This window comes from Triticum aestivum, chromosome 4B (assembly GCF_018294505.1).
Source record: "Triticum aestivum cultivar Chinese Spring chromosome 4B, IWGSC CS RefSeq v2.1, whole genome shotgun sequence".
Taxonomy (NCBI): domain Eukaryota; kingdom Viridiplantae; phylum Streptophyta; class Magnoliopsida; order Poales; family Poaceae; genus Triticum; species Triticum aestivum.
In genome coordinates, this window is record NC_057804.1 from 562,564,969 (window position 1) to 562,585,562 (window position 20,594).

The following is a 20,594-nucleotide window of genomic DNA, read 5'->3' on the forward strand; positions in this document are numbered from 1 at the left end:
GAGATGGAGGAACAACCTCACCACTATGAGGACGCTGCAGAAGACACCAATCCTGACTACACAACCCCTAGTGGCATCGGGGATGACACCACTGATGGTGCCGCCGAGGATGCCACCACTGATGATGGCGGCGCACGCACAGATGGCAGCCAACCGAAGAAGCACCGGAAGGACCGGCGCCTAAATGCGCTCCGCACCCTCAAGGAGGAATTTACTCAAGTGGACTCCGACGGGCATCCAACGGAGCCCAAACATATAATCAAGGGGTACTCGGTTCAGCTTGGGTGCATTCTCCGGAGCACCGTCTCGATCAACATCGAGAACCTTAGGCGTAAGGACCGAGGGAATTTGCGCAACCTCCTCTTCACGAAGCTGCACGAACGATACAAGTTCCCCGCCAAATTTGAAAACACATGCCTCTCAGGGAATAAAGTGAACAGTGCCGCCCTCACGAGGATGAGCACGGCCCTATCTACTTGGAGAAGCGCGGTGAAGAGAATGATTGAGAAAGGTGATAGTTATGAGAAGACCAAGGCGAAAAATCCTTCTATCAGCGAAGATGACTACAAGGAGTTCAAGATCAAGTGCGAGAGCAGTGCAACCTCTGAATCAAGTCAGAGGGGGTAAGAAATGCGGGAGTTGAACTTAGGGGAACACAAACTCGGTCCCGGCAGTTACAGAGTGGCGGAGCCTATATGGGACAAGGAGGACGCAGAGCGTGCCGAGCAAGGCCTACCGCCCCGCTTCGAGAAATACAATGGTGACAAGCAGACCATGAACTTTGTCAGGGCCCGGTAGAAGGAGGACCCGATAACAAAGGAGCTTACCACGGATCCAAAGACCAGGGCGCTTGAGCTTATTCTGGCGAAGGAGACTGAAAGCAGTAGCGCGGGGTCGTCTCAGAGCACCCCTGCTTGGGACAACACTCTAAATAGGGCGTTGAACGTAATGAAAAACAAGGATAAGCTCAGTAAGCCGATGTCAGCAGGTCGTGTGGCCGGCAAAGGCTTGTCCACAAAATGGTCGTCATACTATACCGCTGGTGGGCGAAAGGAGAAAAAGACCAGCTCAGAAAGCCAGTTGCGCGAGGTTGAAGAACTCAAGGCACAAGTGCCGTGGATTCCGGAGATTATCCAAGAGCAAGTGCAAGTACAACTGGGGACGACGCTCACCGGCATTATGCCTACCTTGATTCATGGGCTGACGACGTGGATTGCGGGTGGCCAACAGGGGCCACCCCCGATTCCCAGCTTCACGGCCAGCAACTCGCACAACGCACAGGCGGCGCCATTGGTGTCTCCGGCGGCGCCATTGGTGTCATCGGCGGCGGCGGTATTGGTGTCTCCGGCGCCGGCACGGGCATTGGAGCTTAATGCACCCGGGTGTACGCCGGCCGGCACCTCGCCAGCAAGCGGCCCCTCCGTCAGTTGCACGCCCGCCATTGGCGGTGCTTCGACATTAGCCGAGCTCGACGCCATCATCACGGTAACTAATTAAGCCTCTCGGCCGAGGACTTCATCTCCTTTTGCCTTTGACTGGGCATCCCTGACGCCCTACATGTTTTCGCAGGGCGCCGCCGACGTTCCGTGCACTCTCCTACACTTCATGAACGACGAGTTGGTCGATGTCGCCAAGGGCAATATCATTCAACCGGGTAACCCCGTGTTCCACGGTAAATCGATGCCACCCACCATGTATAGGGTTCAACTGGTTCGGGTGCTGCCAGGCTGCAACGAGTTGTTACCTCCGATACAACCCGCCGGGGCCGACGAAGAAGATCTGATGACCCTTAGCGCCTGCCTAAGATGGCCCCTGCTTTGGCCGAAGAGCCAGATTTGTTTGGGGGCGGGGGACACCACCCCATAGACAAGACCGCCAATCATGCCGGCGCCGCGCCATGGCAAGAACGCCGCAACGCTACCGGACATGCCGGACATCCCTATGGCACAGGATCTGGACATGCATATGGCACAGGATCCGGACGACGACGACAACGACGACGGTACATTTACCAACGTCGATAAGTACTTTGCCGAACATGGGTACGGTGACGAGTTCGGCGGGCCTCCTTCTCAAGAACCCAACCAAGACGACCGCGATCTAGCTGGTACGACGGAGAAATCCAATTGCAACAGGCGTCGTCTGGCGTTCAGTTCTCAGGAGACACCTCCAGCTCCTGCCTTCACCGAGCCTCAGATAGCCGAGGTGCGAAATATTATCAGCCCCAACACACTCAAGAAGGCGGTCTGTCAGCAGAACTCGGTCCCATTACAGCAGATCAAGAAGAAGGGACGGAAACGAAATACTGCCAAGGGCGCCGGTGCGAGCCAGCCGGCACGGAGTACGATCCGTGCTCAGGATGGGCCACCTTCACCTCAGGATATCTCGAGGAGGGTGCATGTGGCGGGTAGGGCGATGCTACCGACAAATATGCTCAATGTTGCAACCGGTGCTATGCGGAGTTTGCATGACAGCGTTCTATCATTGGAGAAGCGGTGTCTCTCCCAGAAAGATGTGGCATACCCGGTTTTCATGGCCAAGGTGCCAGAGGGAAAGGGCTTTGTGGATGGCGCCATCAGGGGTACGATCGTCCTGCGGTTTGATGACATCTTTGCTATGTTTAATCTTCATCCGCTGCACTACACCTTCGTTCGGCTGTTTTCGCTGAGTATGGAGATGCGGATCATTCGAGACAAGACCCCGGACATCATGATAGTCGACCCCTTCTACATGCGTGCCAAGATCTTGGGCAGCGCTGGGGACCGGCAAGTCGCAAGTTCACACCTCGAAGGCGTCATTCTGGCAAACCCAGATAAGGATAACTTCCTCGTGCCTTACTTTCCCGAGTAAGTCATCCCCTCACCGCCCCGTAACATATGATTTCTTAGATTTCGATCGTTCTTTTTTCCCCTAACATTTCGTGTTCTGTGCAGTGACACACATTGCACACTCATCCTCTTAAGCCCGAAATATTCCACGACCACGTATTTCGGCCTGGATTGTGACTCCAAGATGGACTACACAAATATCAAGAAAGTTCTTGATGATGCTCTCCCCGGCTACGCCACATCTGGAGGCACCTTTAAGAAGCGAGTTTGTAGGTACGGCAGGCACGTGTTCACCCACAATACGATGTTCCCCTGCGTCAAGCAGCCGCCTAGCGGTCAGAAGGATGCCTACTATGCCCTCCATCACATGAGGGCGATCGTACGGGACCATAATCACCTTCTGCTACCAAATAATGTCAAAGATTGGGCTGCAAGCTTGGCGGCAATCCAGGACGCGGACCTCCGACAACAATTCTTTCGCATCCAGTCGAAGTTTGCAGAAATCATCCATCAAGATGTCCTTCGTACCTCGGGGCAGTTCTAACTCAGAGAGCAACCGTCCAACAGTGAGATAGACACAACACTTCAAATGCAGGCTGACAACGCCCGCGACTTCATGACCATCACGAAAGACAACGGCTTCATCCACGCTCCAGTCCCGTGAGTCGAGTCAAAAGTAGTGATGCTATTTGTAGTTCTGAAACATCGATTAGCTCGTGTTGTAATTAAACTTTAATGAACTTGTATGTCTCTTTGGTTTGGACAGTCGCTCAACTTTGATGTAATAGATGCTATTTATTAGTAGGACCATGAATCGTGCTATTAATGTCTTGCTTTTCTCTTCTGATCCTTTTGTTGCATACTTATATATTGCTTATGTATTGTTTGTTGTCTGGCTTGTGCATAGAGATGTCGTCGTATGTCGTGTACAAGGGTAAGGTTCTCGGAGTCTACGACGACTGGGAGGAGTGTCGGAGATAGGTTCACTGTTTCAGCGGTAACATTTACAAAGGGTACATCACTAGGGCGGAGGCGGAATCTAGATACGCCCGCTATCTAGCGGGAGAGAGGAGGGAGCGTTGGAGGAACCGGGTGAAGACCAGTTTCACCGCGATGATGCTCATCGTGATGACCGCAGCTCTCTTCTATGTGATGGTAGTTTAGATGATCGATATCGACTTGTAATGTGAAGACAAACTCGCTACTCGCGGTCTCCGAGACTTGTAATGTTCTATCTTCGTTCGGTCTTTTGTATTCGGAGACTAATATGATGAATTGTTTTCGAAGACTTACCTTCTATTGTATTCGATGAATCTGCTGTTGCTGTGTGGTGCTGTCTATATTCTATCAAATAATATATATTGTAACCTGTGAAAAAATCAGAAAAAACCCTAATATTAATACTAATGGCGCACCACACAAGACACTAATGGCGCACTGTTATAATCACACTAATGGCGCATCACCCACTGGTGCGCCATTAGTAAGCCAAAGCACATGGATACATATGGCCCCCTGGGAGGCATTCTAATGGCGCACTATAGGCTATACTAATGGCGCACTACTTGGTGCGCCATTAGAACACCAGATACTAATGGCGCACTAGAGGTGCGCCATTAGAATTTAATTCTAATGGTGTGATGCTAGTGGCGCACCAGTAGTGCGCCATTAGTAGGCAAAACTGGTGCGCCACTAGCATGCCTTTTCCTAGTAGTGGGGCCGCTAGTACAAATCAGTGGGGGGTACTTTTGTAACACACCCTACATTTGGGACAAGCGCGTCCCTAAGTCATGCTTCACCCCCTCCCATCGCCCCCTTTTCGCCATTCGAAATCCCAGGCCGCCATAACCTCTCTGCTCCAGCCGCGAAACCCCACCCTCCTCCGTCTGCCACGTCACCGCTGCCCAGCCGGAGCCTCTTCCCCGACGACGTCGTCCACCGCAACAACTCGACGTCCCTCGTCCACCTCCCCAGATGAGGATCCGTTGTCCATCTCGCCATCCCGCCGGTTCAGCCGCCCCGTCCTCCACCTCCAAGGAGCTGCTCCGACGATCTCCTCGTCTATCGCGGCTGCTCCATCCCCACAGCGCCACCTTAACCTGCTCCACCGGAACTGCAACATCCTCAGCGACTCCTCGGACAAAGCCGAGGCCTACTCGGTGCCACCAAAGAGGTTGTACACTCATTGCATCGCACCTTCTCCTTAACTCAACCTCCCGGCGCCGACGGTGCTCCATCCCGCACCGCCATGGAGCGGCCACCTTGAAGCGGGCGCCGCGGGCGACATCTCCACGGCGGCTCTCCCTCAGTGCGAGGCCCCTTCGGCGGCGGTGTCCATGCCAGCCAGATCTACTGCTGCTGCTCCGGCTCTCGCTCGCTCGCTCGTGCTCCTGCTGCTGCTGCTCCGGCTCTCGCTCGATCGCTCGCTCGCCCAACTGCTGCTGCTGCTCTCCCCCTGGCTCGTGCTGCTGCTCTGCTCCGATTAAGCCACAATTCAGTCGACTGAATCGACTTTTGGGTCAGACGATTTTCAGGGGTTGGGGAGAGGGCTCGTCGGAGTTAAGGAAGAACCACCTGCGGCGGGGACGGGGGCTCGTCGGAGAGGTACCCCACTATCTATCTTAGGGTTCAGGGTGGGGGCCGGGGGCCTAGAGGGCTGGCCGGGGCGGCGGTGGCGAGTTGTTTCGGGGCGGCGAGGCGGCGCTGGGGCTGGCGGTTCGGCCGGTGGTGGCAGGCAACTCAGGGGTGTGCAGGTTGAAGATGAACTGCAGGCCCTCCCTAAACTACATGTCAAGTGTCTCTCTGCTACCATTGCGTTCAGTTTCGACAGTAGCATTCAGATTCCATAGTTAATTTCAGTTTTGATAGTTAAATTCAGAGTCAACAGTTTTTACCTCATTTGTTGTAGTCAGGTGGTTTTTGGTGATGTTAATTTTACATCCATTTTTCATCATCTATTGGAGATGCTATTGGAATCCCACTTGATATTGATGATGTCTGTCTTGTGCTGCTTCAGCCTTGACGTCTTACGGCTCACCGGAGCTGCTCCAATGACAGAACGATCCATCACAACAGAGCAGTGCCCTAGACGCCGTCTACAGATTCCTCAGATCTTCCTCCACACCTCCGACAGCCATCTCTGCCTCAACTACTTCAGCGACCAACCCAATGATGCTGAGGTCGACACGGCTACGGCAAAGAGGTTGTACACTTGTTGCATCACTTATTACTATACATTCACGTCGATCCATTCAGGCTATTTTGGTTCAACAGAAAAACATAGCAATAGGGAATTTTCCAATGGCACTCTACTATTCAATTATTCATGCATTTTGTTGAAAGGAATGAAGCAAAACATCCACCTGGACCTACTTTTCAAAATCCTATGCATGAAAACAAGACCAAGTGCATTAGTAACAGAATAACATTCTAACTGTACCCGCTTTCATATGGTTTCTCTTTATTTTGGCCATGTTCCTTTGCATTCCTCTACTCTTCCAATTCATGTAAACCAAACACCCAAGTTGATAGAAATCCTGTGTTTACAAATGCTCTGTTTACCATGTGCATTTTCCTATCCTATTCCGGTGTTTTTCCTATCCCTGCGTTTTAAGAATCATGAAAGCCAAATGAGCCCTTAAAGAATTACTTCAGTTACAGGTACGTGTCGAAGGGAACTTTGTGTGGTTTGTCTTGCTCCTGCCGCGTCGTCGTCCACCTCACCTGAGCTGCTCCATCGACAGAAGCATCCACCAAACTAGACATCACGACTCCTGAACGTCTTTCGCCGCCTCAGATCTCCTTCCCTGCCGCCGGCATGCACCCCAACGGCATCACCATCATCGACTCAGCAGATGAACCTGAGGAGTACACGGGTCTACAAGAGAGGTCGCACTCTTTTGTTTCTGCTTATGTTATGCATTGCTTAAACTTACCTGCTACTTTATCGTCCTATTCAGCTCTTGGACTCCCAACCCAGGTCCAAATTCATGTTCAAACTTGAGTTCTAAATTAGTTGTGGGGCACATATCGAGGAAGCAATGAATAGTATGTCTGTCTAATATCTGGTTCACCTAGGGTATGCCTATGTTGTTCATCTTGGATGGGAAACAAAAAGTAAACCAATCATCATCTGTCTTTTTATTAATTTAAAGCAATCATCAGCCTACTATCATTATTTTTGGATCCATCCACTGGTTGTTACCATCACTCTAAATTTCTGCATGCTCTCCTTACATAATCTCACCATATTTTTTCGTCTGCATGTCAGATATTGTACACAGTCATGCTGAACATGTAGAGAAAAAGAGAAGAGTTTTGTGTGGTAATACAATGTCATGTAGACATCGCTCCATGGTGGGTTCAATGGCAAACCCTCCCCACCCCTCTCCAGATTGTAATCCAGAGGAAGATATCTGTTCTGAGGCGGATTCAGACGCCGCTGACCACTCCTATTTACCCCCAAGGTATTTGCTCTACCTTGGCATGATGATGTTAGTCATATCATGCATATGTTACCTTGCAGTGCCTAATTTTGACATCATATATGTCATCTGCTTAGTTTAGACATGTTCTGTAATGCCACATGTTTAGTTTCTATATCATATATGGGAATTATGCAGTCTCATGTCTTTTAGCCAGCCATAATATATGTGAAATGTGCAATGCCATCCTATTTAACCAGACATCATATATTTGAATGATATCTTGCCCATCCTTTTCTTCATTACATTTCCATTTGTCGACAATGTTTGTACATTAAACTACTCTTCCTGTGAATCAGCCATTTGGGTGGGAGAAGGAAAAATCTGGAGTGAAAACAAGGCCTTCAGAGAAGACAGTGCTACCTGTCGAAGCAGATCTCTTGTTGGGTCCCGATAGCTCCTCAGAGATGGATTCAGAGACGGATGACCAGTCCTATTCCCCTACTGAGGTGTATGCTCTAACTTGGCATGGTTATACTGCTCATATCATGCATACGGTGTCTTGCATTGCCTAGTTTAGACATCATATACATAATATTCAACACCATGGTCATAGTTCAGACATCATATCGAATGCCCTCTGTTTAGCATATAAATCACAGATGCGATCCCGATTACTTAGATAACATGTAGGTGAATTATGTCATGCGATCCTGTTTTGTTATTCATCATATCTTTGAATTATGTTATGCTATGCTATCCAGTTTAGATAGACATCATATATGTGAAATTATGTCATGCTATCCGTTTTAGTTAAACAATATACATGTCAACTATTTCATGCCCTCTTTTTTCCACACTATCTATTGCATCTATCTCTCATACAATGTCTGTACATTCAACTATGTTTCCTGTTTATCAGCCATTTGAATTGGAGCGGGTGATTCCAGTATCTAGCGGAATAAAAACACGGTCTTCAAATAAAACACCGCTACCTATTGGTGGAGATAGCACCTCGGTTGTACATGCACAAGAACCAGCTCTACCACACATAACCTAAGCTCTCGCAGATTGTACCCCTACTACGATGGGCAGAGAACCAGCTTCACCCAATCTAACCCCAACCCCAGCCAATAGTAACCCAGTTCCTGTTGACACAACACTATCTCCACCACAGAGCTCCCAAACAAGAGCAGTTAGTAAGGCAGCTCCAGTGCCCAAAGGGCCAGTACTATCACGGCGAACCCCAGCTCCACCAGTTAGTATGCCTATTCCCGTGGAGGAAGCACAACCAGCCAGTCGTAGTTTAGCATCTATCGCATTTGATGTTGTTAAATCGTATGTGCGTATCTTCCCATCTTGGAAATATTATACTGAAGATGAAGGAAAATGCCAGTTGCAGGTGTTTGTCCAGGAGCTATGTGTAAGTAATGTTATTCATGGCAATTACTTTTCTTCGTCCCATACATCCTACCTCCATGATGGTTGTAATACAACAAATTTTCCCATTTTTCTCTATAGAGAAGGACCGATTTGGAAACTCAGGATGAGGTAACCTGTGCTAATACCTATGCTATCTTCAAGAATGCTTGGTGGCAGTATCGGAATTACTTGAAGAAAACGTACTTCACCAGCAAAGAAACTCATCAAATTCCCTTACGTTCTCCTGAGACACATTTATTGGACGATGACTGGGAACGCCTTGTTCTGTACTGGTCCCGAACCAAGAATGTGGTAAGGTCTATGATCTCATTTTCTATTTTTAAGTATTATATTCTTGCGCCTTACTGTACTCTGTTCATGTAGAACAAGTGCCTAAACCTGAAGAACAACTGTTCTAATTTAAGATTCCATTGCTATCATAGTTCAAAAAAGCGCTAGGCGCTAATTGTGTGTTTTGCCACCGCCTTGCACTTTACTGACCAAAGCGCATGCTTATGCGCAGTTATGCATAGATTAAGTGTAGTTATGCACAATGCGTTTTGCCAACGACTAGAGCCTAGGCGCACTTAAGCGCTCGCTTAGGCGCGCCTTGTTAACTATGATTGCTTTGCTCTTGTATCATTGTATTTACTCATACAAACTTATTTTTAAATTGAAGGATCCAATCGAAACTCCAATGGCACGGCAGGTATGTTCACGCATGTTTCTTTAACAGGTTTGCTCTTATCAATAGCTCTTTTGATTTCAATTTCAATTGTGTATACAGTTGACTTTCATATCATGCACATTACTAGCATCACAATAGAGCCAATAGTGTTGTTGTACATGTAGACCCGTGGTACCCATCTGAAATCTTGTTATGCCGTGTAGTTTCCCACGCTTTGTATTCTTTCACTGTTGCTTTGTCTTGAACTGATATGATTTGAACCGTGTCTCTATTTTGATTTGGCAAGACAATGCAGTGACCATAGGACATAGATATATGTTTGTTTGATGCTTCTATTATGTACTAGTACTTGGCAATAGAAGACTTGGTAATTTAATCATGTCCACCTTACTAATGAACTGGTTCACCGAAATGAGTTTCATATACTAGTACATGCTAAACTTGTTATGTGTCTGCTTGTTTCTTCTTTTAGAATGCTAACAGAATATTGGGGAAGAGTGCCTTATTAAGCAATGGTAAAGGAAGTAATGCAGATAAGGTTCAGGATAGTGACACATCCTTGTTGGTCTCCAACAAAGCTGATAAAACAGCTAAGGAAGACTATCTTGAAGACAGCAAGACAACCCCAAAGTCCTGTCTTGGTTTAGTGTTCGAGTTAGTGGCCACTACCACTTGCACAAGCTATTCAAACTCATTGTCTGAATCAGTTCGGTTTCTTGAGTCTCAACTACAAGCTGAAAGACATCGATCAACTGTGCTGCGACAAGAAGCGGAAGGACTGCGAAAGTCCCTGGAGCATTCAGATGCATACTTTCTGGTGCAACAGCAAGCGTTGGAGGATTTTAGTGCCAAATAGGACAAAGCTAATCAGCTTGCTAAGCTTATTGCCAGCATGGTGGATACCTAGGATAACGTTTCTTGAGCTCTTTTGAAGTTGTTTCAGTTATGCTCTTGTTTTGCTGCCGCGTTTATTTGCACTGGTGGCCAATTTTGATGGCCAAGTGTATGTAATATGCTGCTTTGTTCCCTATATTTGCACTGGTGGCGAACTTTGATGCCCAGTGGATGTAATATGTGTAATAGCAGTAATAGGCTGGCCTTAATTGCTTGCTTATTTATTTCCTTATTGTCTTGTTTAGTTGTTTGCTTGTAGTCACTGCAATTCTTTTTTTGTGTTTTTCTAGTGGCCACAATAGACTATTTTTGGTAACTAGGCCAAAATAATCATGGCAACACACGGATTGTTGTAACCACGGGCCTCCTGCAGGCCGTATCATCCATGGGCCTTCGTTCGGCCGTAGGACCATTGGCCTTCTATACGGGCCGTAGGATCCATCGGCTTTCTATACGGGCCTTAGGGATCAATGGGCCTTCTACGGGCCATAGGGTCCATGGGCCTTCTACGGGCCGTACTATCCATGGGCCTCATACAGGCCGTAGGATCCATGGGCCTTCTATGGGGCGTATCACCATTTTGCCAATCATGGGCCGTACTATTCATGGACCATAACGGGTCGTTAATAGGCCGTATTTGATGACTCTATGAAAACAACCCAATGGATTTTTTTGACATGAAAACGGCCCCGGGCCGACTGTAACGACGGGCTGAATTTGGCCCACAAGCAGAAAATGACAGTAACGGGCCGTATGTAACCGAATGCTGCAAATGAGCCCAAGAATCAATGGGCCCTGAGAAGGCCGAAAGATAACTTGGGCTGGAAACGGCCCAATAGAATAACGGGCCGTTAATGGGTATAAAGTGATACACTGTTCATTACGGGCCAGTTTCACTACGGGCCGTTAATGGGCCAAGAGTTACAAAGGTCCTCATATGGGCCGAAAGAAGTCATGGGCCACACACGGGCCAGAAGTTAAAACGGGCTGAATCATATTGGACGGCCCAGATGACGCTACCGGGCCTAATTCGGATAAGGCGTAACGGGCCCTAGGTTAGCGGGCTGTAAATGGGCTATATGCGAACAAGCCGTTAACAGGCTTTCCGTGGGCCGACCCGCCACCTTTTGACCAAGTCAAACGGGCCGGCCTTTTCACAGGAATGTGCCTTTGTTGGGCCGTGCCACGTGTCGCCGTATCATAGGCGCCTTCGGTCCAATGAGCGGATGACATCTGCCCCAACGGTGAGCCGACATGTGTTTCCTCCAGCCAATGATGATTTTACACGTGGAAAATCCCCATTGGTCGGGGCTGTTAACGGGTTATCGGATCCAAAACCCGACCCGATAGCTTAACGGTGTTCCGTTACGGTGGATGCCACGTGTCGGTCACCCTTGACGAAAGCAGTTCTGTGACGCGCGATTTATCATCATGGAAGTGGACACTTCCGTGATGATAATTTTGGTAATGTCATGGAACACTTCTACGACAGCACAGGTATGACTATCTTGATTCTGTCATAAATTTGTCATGGATGTACATGCATGACAAAAACGCGACCTACTGTGACAAACACGTATCATCACGGAAGTGTATTTTTTTGTAGTGCCTCCAAGCCCAGATCTATGACCTGCCGAACCAAAACTGTGAGTATGAATATAGATTCAAGAGGATGAGTTTGGCTGCAGATTTGAGGATCCCGGAGACTCAATCATCCTTCTATGATGGTGAACCTATGCCTTGGAAGATGGATGACAAGCCTACATCATCAACAATTCCTTCTTCACCACCTCCGAGGACATAATTACATGGGTATGGGCACTCCCCTTGGCAACTGCCAAGCTTGGGGGAGGTGCCCCGGTATCGTATCACCATCACACTCCTATCTTTACCGTTTTATTTAGTTTGATCCTTTTTAGCAATATCTTGATCTACTAGATTGAAGCATGGGTATTAATTAGGTTTGAGTTTTGCTTTGTGATCTCTATGTAATCGAGTCCGTGAGTTATTTATAATAAAGATTAGTGTTGAGTCAAGGGCTTTGCTATCTTGCTCTGATCTTGAAAAGAAAAAAAATAGAAAGAATAAAAAGAATAAAAGAGTTCATATTGATCTTATGGATAGTAATGACTTCACACACAGAAAGTATGAGGCTTAAAAGTTGTTGAGAGTTGATAAACGTAGTTTTGGTCATCGTTGCAATTAATAAGAAGTAACAAGGAAAGAGAGGTTTTCACATATAAATATACTATCTTGGACATCTTTTATGATTTTGAGCACTCATTAAAGTATGACATGCTAAAGAGTTGATGTTGGACAAGGAAGATAGCGTAATGGTTTATGTTTTCTCGCATCTCAGTTAAAGTATATTGTCATGGATCATTCAAACATGTTGAGCTTGCCTTTCCCCCTCATGCTAGCAAAAATTCCTAGCACCAAGTAGAGATACTACTTGTGCTTCCAAATATCCTTAAACCCAGTTTTGCCATGAGAGTCCACCATATCTACCTATGGATTGAGTAAGATCCTTCAAGTAAGTTGTCATCGGTGCAAGCAATAAAAATTGCTCTCTAAATATGCATGACTTATTGGTACGGAGAAAATAAAGTTTATACGAGCTTGTTATGGAAGCAATAAAAGCGACGGACTGCATAATAAAGGTCCATATACAAGTGGCAATATAAAGTGACGTTCTTTCGCACTAAGATTTTGTGTATCCAACCCTAAAAGCGCATGACAACCTCTGCTTCCCTCTGCGAAGGGCCTATCTTCTACTTTATGTCTTTTACTTTATGCAAGAGTCAAGGTGATCTTCGCCTTTCCCTTTTTCATTTTATCCTTTGGCAAGCACCTCGTGTTAGAAAGATCCTGATATATATATATATCCAATTGGATGTTCATTAGCATGAATTATAATTGTTGACATCACCTAAAGGTGAATACGTTGGGAGGCAACATTATAAGCCCCTATCTTTCTCAGTGTCTGATTAAAACTCCATAACCATAAGTATTGCGTGAGTGTTAGCAATTGTAGAAGACTATATGATAGTTGAGTATGTGGACTTGCTGAAAAGCTCTATTTTTGACTCTTTCAGATGTTATGATAAATTGCAATTGCTTCAATGATTAAGATTATAGTTTGTTAGTTTCCAATGAAGTTTATGTTCCATACTTGACATTGTGAATCGATTGTTACTTGAGTATAATAAATCATATGACAAAATCTATATATGTTGCTGTTATAAGAATGATCATGATGCCCTCATGTCCGTATTTTATTTTTATCGACACCTATATCTCAAAACATGTGGACATATTTTTCGATTTCGGCTTCCGCTTGAGGACAAGCAAGGTCTAAGCTTGGGGGAGTTGATACATCTATTTTGCATCATTCTTTTATATCAATATTTATTAAATTATGGGCTGTTATTCCACATTATGTCGCAATACTTATGGCTATTCTCTCTTATTTTACAAGGTTTACCATGAAGAGGGGGAATGCCGACAACGGGGATTCTGGCTGGAAAAGGAGCAAATATTGGAAACCTATTTTGCACAGCTCCAAAATTCCCGCAACTCCAGGAAAGTCAATTTTGGATTTAATAAGAATTATTGGGCAAAGAAGTACCCGAGGGGGCCCACACCCTGGCCAGGAGGGTGGGGGTGCCCCCCCCTACAGGGCGCGCCCCTTGTCTCCTGGCCCCCTGGTGGCCCCAAGTGCCCATCTTCTACTATATGAGGTGTTTTATCCTGGAAAAAACTAGAGGCAAGCTCACGAGACGAAACTCTGCCGCCACGAGGCGGAACCTTGGCGGAACCAATCTAGGACTCTAGCAGAGCTGTTCTGCCGGGGAAACTTCCCTCCGGGAGGGGGAAATCATCACCAACGATCATCTCATTGGGAGGGGGTCAATCTCCATCAACATCTTCACCAGCACCACCTCCTCTCCAAACCCTAGTTCATCTCTTGTATCCAATCTTGTATCAAAACCACAAATTGGTACTTGTGAGTTGCTAGTAGTGTTGATTACTCCTTGTAGTTGATGCTAATTGGTTTACTTGGTGGAAGATCATATGTTCAGATCCTTTATGCATATTATTACCCCTTTGATTATGAACATGAATATTCTTTGTGAGTAGTTACGTTTGTTCCTGAGGACATGGGTGAAGTCTTGCTATTAGTAGTCATGTGAATTTGGTATTCGTTCGATATTTTGATGAGATGTATGTTGTCTCTCCTCTAGTGGTGTTATGTGAATGTCGACTACATGACACTTCACCATTATTTGGGCCTAGAGGAAGGCATTGGGAAGTAATAAGTAGATGACAGGTTGCTAGAGTGACAAAAGCTTAAACCCTAGTTTATGCGTTGCTTCGTAAGGGGCTGATTTGGATCCATATGTTTCATGGTGTGGTTAAGTTTACCTTAATACTTCTTTTGTAGTTGCGGATGCTTGCAATAGGGGTTAATCATAAGTGGGATGCTTGTCCAAGTAAGGGCAGTACCCAAGCACTGTTCCACCCACATATCAAATTATCAAAGTACCGAACGCGAATCATATGAGCGTGATGAAACTAGCTTGACGATAATTCCCATGTGTCCTCGGGAGCGCTTTGCTCATTATAAGAAGTTGTCCAAGCTTGTCCTTTGCTACAAAAAGGATTGGGCCACCTTGCTGCACCTTATTTACTTTCATTGCTTGTTACTCGTTACAAATTATCTTATCACAAAACTATCTATTACCTACAATTTCAGTGCTTGCAGAGAATACCTTACTGAAAACCGCTTGTCATTTCCTTCTGCTCCTCGTTGGGTTTGACACTCTTACTGATAGAAAGGACTACGATAGATCCCCTATACTTGTGGGTCATCATGAACCCCTTCGTGATGGTGTCTAGATTGGATCTGGTGGTTCTGGACTCTACGGTGGCTGGATGAATATTTCGTCGACTCCCCTAGGGTTCTGGAATATTGGGGTATTTAGAGCAAAGAGGCGGTCCGGGGGACATCTGAGCTGGGCACAACCCACCAGGGCGCGCCTGGGCCTCCTGGCGCGCCCTGGTGGGTTGTCCCCTCATCGGGACTCCCCGCGGGTGCAACCAGGGCACATCTTCTTCCTTTTGGTCCCTAAAAAATCATCATAAATTGTCGTGGCATTTGGACTCCTTCTGATATTGATTTCCTGCGATGTAAAAAACATGCAGAAAACAACAACTGGCACTGGGCACTATGTCAATAGGTTAGTACCAAAAAATGATATAAAATGATTATAAAACATCCAAGATTGATAATAAAACAGCATGGAATAATAAAAAATTATAGATACGTTGGAGATGTATCAGAAACCAATAAAATATGTTCTCAGTCAACTTTGCAACTACAATTCGTCATCTTTTTAAGAAGGGTCATGTATCGGAGCCTTTAGGCAAGTCCACATACTCAACCATCATATAGTCTTCCATGATTGCTAAAACTCACCGCGTACACATGAGCAAAACGTTTCAACCAGACACATAGAAAGATAGGGGCTTATAGTTTCGCCTCTCAACGTATTCACCTCAAGGGTAATGTCAACAATAATAACTCATGCTACACATATTCAACTGGATATATGTGCCTAGATCTTTCCCCACCACCTGATGATTGCCAAAGGAGAAAATAAAAAGGAATAGAGAGAAGACTTTGACTCTTGCATAAAAGTAAATACATAAAACGTAAAAGATAGGCCCTTCATAGAGGGAAGTAGAGGTTGCCATGTGATTTTTGTTTGTATGCTCATCCCCTTACTGCAAGAGAACGTCACGTTATATTGCCCCTTATGATGGCAACCTTTATTATGCAGTCTGTTGCTTTTATTCTTCGCCATCAAAAGTTCGTACAACGCTTAATTTTCTCTTACACTAAATGATCTAACACTTTTAAAAGCAATTCTTATTGCCTTTTTGTACTGTTGACAACTTACTTAAAGGATCTTACCCAATCCATAGGTAGGTATGGTGGACTCTCAAGACAATATTTGGGTTTAAGGGTTTTGGATGCACAAGTAGTATCTCTACTTAGTGCGAAATTTTTGGCTAGCAAAGATAGGGGCAAACACCACATGTTGAAGGAACTATGACAATATAACTTCTATGTGAATATGAACACACATAAATCATTATGTTGTCTTCCTTGTCCAACGTCAACAATTTTGGCATATAATATTTTGATGGGTGCTCACAATCACAAAAGATTTCCAGGGTAGTGTATTTGCATGTGAATCTTCTCTTCCCTTATTAATTCGAGTTGCATCATTGACCAATGGTATGTTTGTTAATCTACAATAAAATTTACTACTTATACTTTTCCTTGTGTAATGCCATCACTTACCATAAGATTAGCATATGATCTTTTTCATTTATTTCCTTTCTTTTTATTGAAACAAGAAAGTGGAAAAACTCAAACTAAACTTTATTATATATCTCGCACACGATTACAAAGATAGATGACTAAGCAAACCTTCGAAAAGGAAGGATCGAACTAAACTTTTATCCATCTAAAGCAAAAGATAACTAAGGATCGAACTAAGAAAAGTAAAGGCAAAAGATAGTGGAGGTGATACGATACCGAGGCACCTCCCCAATCTTGGCAAAAGCCAAGGGAGTTCCCATAGCCAATTGTCAATTTTATTTTGGTGATGAAGAAGTAGGTGGTGGTGATGAAGTAGAGAGTTTGTCTTTCTTTCTTAGCTTACGCTTGAGGACGGAATTCTCATCTTTCAAATCACCGATCTCCCACTCAAGTTCCAATACATTTTTGCATAAATCTTGCTTGTTTTCCTGCAAAAAATGGAAGGGAATAAATTGGATATTAGGCTTCTTTGCTTTGTTGGGAAGACTCAACTTCTTAAATTCAACGTCCATGTCCCCTGGTTGGGGCAATGGGGCTTCATCTTCGTTTGAGCTCGTCTCCTCCTTCCGCTTAGGATCATAGTCTTCTTCTTCCTCCGAAGTCTAGCTATAGTGCTCAACATCCCCATAGACCTTGGGGTTTGCGATATAATCTACAACGTAGCTCTCACCCTCCGAGTCTTGGGACGACATAATTTCAGATCTGTTGGGAAAACATCAAGAAAAGAAAACAGGAGATTTCTCCATGATACGGAGGTCAACACGTTCGGGGGGTATATAAAGATTTTTTATCTTGGGAAACAAGAAAAACGGAAGAAAATGGACTCCGGAAGGTACCTGAGCTAGGTGGGCACAACCCACCTAGGTGCGCCTAGGTAAGCCAGGCGCGTCCTAGTGTCTTGTTCCCACCAGGGTCACCTTCCTGGTAGTTTCTTATTTTCCTAATTTTTAAAATATTCCAAAACTGACAAAAAATATTTTTGTGGATTTTTCGGAGTCCGTTTACTTATCGTATCACGTACCTCCTCTTTTTCACGATTCTGGACTATTCCGGAAGGTTTCTTTTATTTGTTCTTTCGATGCCATAGTATGGATAATATTTCTTTCAATAGTAATGGGCATACCTGATATATAATGTTTTATTCGTTCCCATTAACAACCTTCAGGTTAGTGCCTTCGGTATTATTTATTTTGATAGCTCCAGATCGATAAACCTCCTCGATAACGTAGGGTCCTTCCCATTTGGAGAGGAGTTTTCCTGCAAATCTGAAATGAGAGTTGTACAAAAGAACATATTCTCCAACTTTGAACTCACGCTTTTGGATTCTTTTTCCATGCCATCTTTTAAATTTTTCTTTAAATAACTTGGCATTTTCATAAGCTTGGGTTCTCCATTCATCTAATGAGCTAATATTAAATAACCTCTTTTCACCAGCAAGTTTGAAATCATAGTTGAGTTCTTTAATTGCCCAATATGCTTTGTGTTCTAACTCAAGAGGCAAATGACAAGCTTTTCCATAAACCATTTTATAAGGAGACATACCCATATGATTTTTATATGCTATTCTATAAGCCCAAAGTGCATCATCTAATTTCTTAGACCAATTCTGTCGGGACCTATTGACAGTCTTTTGTAAACTTAGTTTTATTTCTCTATTGCTAAGTTCAACTTCACCACTAGACTAAGGATGATAGGGTGATGCAATTCTATGGTTAACATCATACTTAACATGGATTTTACAGAAAGCACCATGAATAAAGTGTGAACCACCATCAGTCATTAAATATCTAGGGACTCCAAACCTTGGGAAAATAACTTCCTTAAGCATTTTAATAGAGGTGTTGTGGTCGACACTACTGGTTGGAATAGCTTCTACCCACTTAGTAACATAATCAACAGCAACCGAAATATGAGTATACCCATTAGAGGAAGGAAAAGGTCCCATGAAATCAAATCCCCAAACATAAAATGGTTCAACAAGAAGTGAATAATGCATAGGCAATTCTTGACGCTTACCGATATTACCCATTCTTTGGCATTCATCACAAGATAAGGCAAACTTACGGGCATCCTTGAAGGGAGTAGGACAATAAAACCCAGATTGCAATACCTTATGAGAGGTTCTGTCTCCCGCATGATGTCCTCCATAAGCCTCGGAGTGATATTTCTGTAGGATTTGTTCTTGTTCATGCTCAGGTACACAACGTCTAATAATACCATCTACTCCTTTACAAAGATGTGGGTCATCCCAAAAGTAATGTCTTAAATCATAGAAGAATATTTTTCTTTTGTTGGTATGTGAAGCTAGGTGGTATGTATTTAGCAACAATATAATTAGCATAGTCAACATATCAAGGTGTACTACTAGAAACATTTATTGAAGCTAACTGTTCATAAAAAAATCTATCATTAATAGGTGATACGTCTCCAACGTATCTATAATTTTTGATTGTTCCATGCTATTATATTATCTATTTTGGATGTTTTATATGCATTTATATGCTATTTTATATGACTTTCGGGACTAACCTATTAACCTAGAGCCCAATGCCTGTTTCTTTTTTCCTTGTTTTTGTGTTTTACAGAAAAGGAATACCAAACGGAGTCCAATTGACCTGCAAATTTATGGAGATTGTTTTTGGACCAGAAGAAGCCCATGGAGCATCAGAGATGGACCAAAAGAGTCCCGAGGCCACCACGAGGGTGTAGGGCGCACCCTACCCCCTTAGTGCGCCCCCTACCTCGTGGCTGCCTCATGGCCCCCCTGACTTGTTCCCGATGCCAACACGTCTTATATATCCCCAAACTTCTAGAACAGAATGAAGATTGAGAGTTCCGCCGCCGCAAGCCTCTGTAGCCACCAAAAACCAATCGGGACCCTGCCGGAGGGGGGATGCATCACCGGTGGCCATCTTCATCATCTCGACGCTCTCCATGATGAGGAGGGAGTAGTTTACCCTCAAGGTTGAGTGTATGTACCAGTAGCTATGTGTTTGATCTCTCTCTCTCCCGTGTTCTTGATTTGGCATGATCTTGATGTATCGCAAGCTTTGCTATTATAGTTGGATCATATGATGTTTATCCCCCTCTACCTTCTTGTAATGGATTGATTTTTCCCTTTGAAGTTATCTTATCAAATTGAGTCTTTAAGGATTTGAGAACACTTGATGTATGTCTTGCATGTGCTTATCTGTGGTGACAATGGGATATTCACGAGATCCACTTAATGTATGGTTTGGTGATCAACTTGCGGGTTCAGTGACCTTGTGAACTTATGCATAGGGGTTGGCACACGTGTTCGTCTTGACTCTCCGATAGAAACTTTGGGGCACTCTTTGAAGTTCTTTGTGTTGGTTTGAATAGATGAATCAGAGATTGTGTGATGCATATCGTATAATCAAACCCGCGCATACTTGTGGTGACATTGGAGTATGCAGGTGACATCAGGGTTTTGGTTAATGTGTGTCTTAAGGTGTTATTTTAGTATGAACTCTAGGCCTTTTTGTGACACTTATAGGAATAGCCCAATAGATCAGTCAGAAAGAATAACTTTGAAGTGGTTTCATACCCTACAATAATCTCTTTGTTTGTTCTTTGCTATTAGTGACTTTGGAGTGACTCTTTGTTGCACGTTGAGGGATTTTTATATGATCCAATTATGTTATCATTGTTGAGAGAACTTGCACTAGTGAAAGTATGAATCCTAGGCCTCGTTTCGAAGCATTGCAATACCATTTTCGCTCACTTTTATTACTTGCTACCTTACTATTTTTATATTTCCAGATTAGAAAAACCTATATCTATCATCCACATTATGCTTGTATCGCCATCTCTTCGCCGAACTAGTGCACCTATACAATTTACCATTGTATTGGGTGTGTTGGGGACACAAGAGACTCTTTGTTATTTGGTTGTAGGGTTGTTTGAGAGAGACCATCGTCATCCTC